The sequence below is a fragment of the Meleagris gallopavo genome, chromosome Z, assembly GCF_000146605.3.
Source record: "Meleagris gallopavo isolate NT-WF06-2002-E0010 breed Aviagen turkey brand Nicholas breeding stock chromosome Z, Turkey_5.1, whole genome shotgun sequence".
In the NCBI taxonomy this organism is placed as follows: Eukaryota; Metazoa; Chordata; class Aves; order Galliformes; family Phasianidae; genus Meleagris; species Meleagris gallopavo.
In genome coordinates this window covers 59,983,745-59,987,383 of record NC_015041.2, presented here as the reverse complement: position 1 = coordinate 59,987,383, position 3,639 = coordinate 59,983,745, and the positions used below count along the sequence as shown (strand labels likewise).

At 55.6% G+C, this 3,639-nt stretch overlaps 1 long non-coding RNA gene across 1 annotated transcript; it reads right to left on the bottom strand.

Moving 5' to 3' along the window:
- Positions 1 to 135: 135 nt before the first annotated feature.
- Positions 136 to 3,617, bottom strand: LOC109363818. The gene is made up of 3 exons (XR_002109642.1): positions 605 to 3,617; positions 315 to 406; positions 136 to 227 (listed from the first exon to the last, which is right to left on the bottom strand). It is a non-coding gene; the product is annotated as an uncharacterized LOC109363818 (long non-coding RNA).
- Between the last annotated feature and the right edge of the window lie 22 nt (positions 3,618 to 3,639).

Here is a 3,639-nt window from a genome sequence, read left to right as displayed (position 1 = left end):
GTCTGCGGTGGTGGGGCTTTGTCCCGGAGCCGGTTGGAAGGGCCGCGATCGCTTTCTTTGGGCCCAGGCGAAGCCGGTGCGAGCCTCTGCCAGCACCAAGCTCCCTGTTCCATTCAGGTCCTCACCTTCTGGCCTGCCAGCTGGACTGTGCGCTGGATGGCGCCAATGGGGAAGCCAAAAATTCCCCCCACTGGGCATCTCCATTCAAAAAGCCCATTGGCAAAGACCTGCAGGAGAGAAAAGAGCAGGATCTCATGAGGCCGGAAAGGAAGGGAGCATCCCTGGCAGGAGCCCTAGCCCTTCAGGGAACTCACCAAGCAGAATTCGTGGGCACAGAGCCCACCGCTGGCAAATGTCCGCCCACAGATGTCCGGGTTCACCTGTGCGCAGTGGCACAGCACGCACACTGGAGAGGAAGGAGAGAGCAACCGTGAGCAGCGGTGAGCACCTGGCAGGGCCAGGTGTTCCTGGGGGCTGTCCCCAGGGCCTGCTCCATGCCTGCCGTGCCGGCTGAGGGGCAGGGCTGGAGGGGGTGGAAGGGAAAGGGGGCATTGCAGGCCCAGCAGCTCCAGCAGACAGCCACAGCCCAAGCTGGGGCTCTCACCTGGCTCCCCGGAGTTGGGGGCCTCCTCTTTTCCTTCAGACATGTTCGGCATCAACAGTGAGAAACAAGAGAGTCGAGAAAGTCCCTGCTCTCTCCACGCCTCACCAGGCCGCAATGAGCAGGGCTCCAGCCCGGCAGCCTTTGCTCTGCTCCCGGCCCGCGGGTCACAATGGCCACCACTGTGACATCACTGTCACCACCTCACCACCAGGCTGAGGGCGCGGCAGGGCGGCGGCTCCTGTGGGCAGCGCAGAGTGAGGGGCTTGGTGCTGCCATCAGCAGGGAACAAGGATGGCCTCCCTCAGGCCTTTTGCAGTGCGCCCGTGCTGGGACGTCGCAGCAGAGAGTCTAAGAAAGGTCTGCGGGTCAACAGCACAGCCGGCATCTCGAGTGTGTGTATGCTGACCAACTTTCCATCGCCTGATGGTGGCAGGACAAGGTTTTGACCTGAGAAAAGAGGAGGTCTGGTGAACTGCGAGAGGGAATTCCTCACTCGGAAGGTGGTGAGGCCTTGGCACAGCTGCCCAGAGAAGCTGTGGGTGCAGGCGCTCCAGGCCATGTTGGACAGGGCCCTCTTCTAACCTGACCTGCTGGGTGGCAGCGCTTCCGCAGCAGGCACTTGGGGTTGGATGGGTTTTATGATCCTTTCCCATCCACGTCTTCACACATCAAAGCTTCAAGCCTTATACAGTTCCCAGAGGCAAAGTGGCATAGGCAGGGCACGATTCCCTTCAAGTCTGCACATAAAATGAGTCAGGAAAACTTGTGAGGTTTGCTTTCTTTGGCCTGCTGGCAATGGTCACCATGCCAGAGACAGAAGAGGAGTCGTCCCTTGCCCAGGGCTGCAGTCCTGGAGTCACACTGGAGCATCCCTGCTCATCCAGCCTGGATGAACCATGAAAGTCAGCTTCTGCATGAAAGTCAGGCCAACGCTGATGGGAGAGCCGCCCTCTGCGGAGGAGATGTTCAAGGCCTCACTGGACAGGGCTCCAGGCAGCCTGATCTAGTGGGTGGCAACCAACACACTGCAGGAGTTTGGAACTGGATAGATTTCAGTGTTCTTCCAACCCAAGCCATCCCAGGATCCTGCGATTCGAAACGTTTGCCAGGTCCAGCATTAAGGATTACTAAGGCAGCTACCCAGCCACTCCTGACATCTACAAAGGCTACCCCGGTAGTAGTCAGGCATGATCTTTTTGTAGTAAATCCAAGTTTACTACTCTGGATAACCCTTCTTTTTCCCCACCTGCTTTGAGATGATATCCAGAACGAGTTCGTCCAACACTTTCCCAGGGATGGATGTGAGCCTGACTGGCCTATAGTTTCCTGAGACCTCCCTCCTGACCTTTTTGAAGATTGGAATGACGTTGGCTATCCTCCAACCTTCAGGCATCTTTCCTGTTCTCCATGAGGTTTCACAGATGATAGACAGCTGGGCTGTAAAGGCACACTGCCGGCTCACGTCCAGCTTCTTGTCTACCAGGACCCCCGAGTCCTTCTCCGCAGGGCTGCTCTCAAGGAGATCCTCCCCCAGTCTATAGAAATAGCTGCGGTTGCCCCGGCCCAAGTGCAACACCTTGCATTTGGCCTTGTTGAACCTCATGAGGTTCATGGGAGCCCACTCACTTCTCCAGCCCATCCAGGCCCCTCTGGGTGGCTTCCCTTCCCTCCAGCGGATTGATGGCACTGCTCAGCTTGGTGTTGTCTGCAACCTTGCTGAGGATGCACTTGATGCCATCGTCTGTGTCACTGATAAAAGTGGGGAAGAGCACCAGCCCCAAGAACAACTCCTGGGGGGGGCATAGGTTTTCCTGATCCTATCTCTACACATGCAAACAGTGTTCCTATGTTCTTCCCAGGCTACACAACCCTGCTTCCACTTCCTGGACACGTCTCTCTTCTCCATCAGTTTCAGCTGCGGGTCCTTGCTCAGCCATGCTGATTGCCCGTCTCCTCTGCTCCATTTCTTCTGCTGGGAGATGGAGATTTCTTGCGCTGGCAGAAGGGTGTCTTTAAGGAGCTGCCGGCTGCATTCTCTTTCTATGCCCTTAAAGACAGCTTTCCAGGAGATCCCATCCAGCAGTTCCTTGAGCAGCTGGAAGTTTGCTCTCCTGAAGTTCAGGATGCTGATTCTGTTTTTTGCCAAGCCTGCATTCCTCCAGAGCACAAACTCCACCAGGGCCTGGTCACGACAGCTCAGGCTGCCTCCAATCTTAACTTCTCTAACGCTCACCTCTGCACTGGTGAGCTCCATGCTGAGTAGGGCTTCACCTCGGGTCGGTCCGCCTAGTACCTGGACGAGGAAGTAATCCTGGAATCTCCTGGCTTGTCTGCCACCTGCCGTGCTGCTATCCCAGCAGAGATCTGGGTGGTTGAAATCCCCCATCAGGATAAGAGCCCGCAAATGCGGCACCTCCTGCAGCTGAAGCAAGAAGGCCTCGTCAGCAGGCTCCCCCTGATCAGGTGGCCTGTAGCAGACCCCGACCACTAGATGCCCTTCACTGGACCGACCCCTGATTTTCACCCATAAGCTCTTGTTGTGGTTTTGTGATTTTTCTTGATGGTATTCCACATCATAACATCGTGGACAGCATAGGGAGTTCACAAGTTAACGTTCTGGTTCTGTGGGCTGCCTTTTTGGGCATTTTGGTTCTCAGAAGGAAGGGGAGAAGTGGCATTCCCCAGAGGTAAGAAGTTCTCTTGCTTTTGCCCAGAGCAAGAAAGGTGGAGCACCTGGCAGGACAGCGGCCTCTCTCCCTCTCACATATTCTTTCAGTTTCGCTGCGCAGAAGCACGTGGCTCCCTCTGCAGTCTACAGCGTAAGGCTTCGGACACTCTCACTGTGTTTGATTTTACTGCATTTAGTAAACTAATGTTCCTCCTCAGATCGTTGCCATTGCTCTGTTTTTGTTTTTTTTTTCTCTGTTAGACCCATCTACTATCTCCCTACCCTTGCCTCAAGGCTGCCGCCTCATTACGGGCCAACTGGCTGTAAACCTTCAACACTTTTCTTTCCCCCCTCTCTTTTTTTTTTT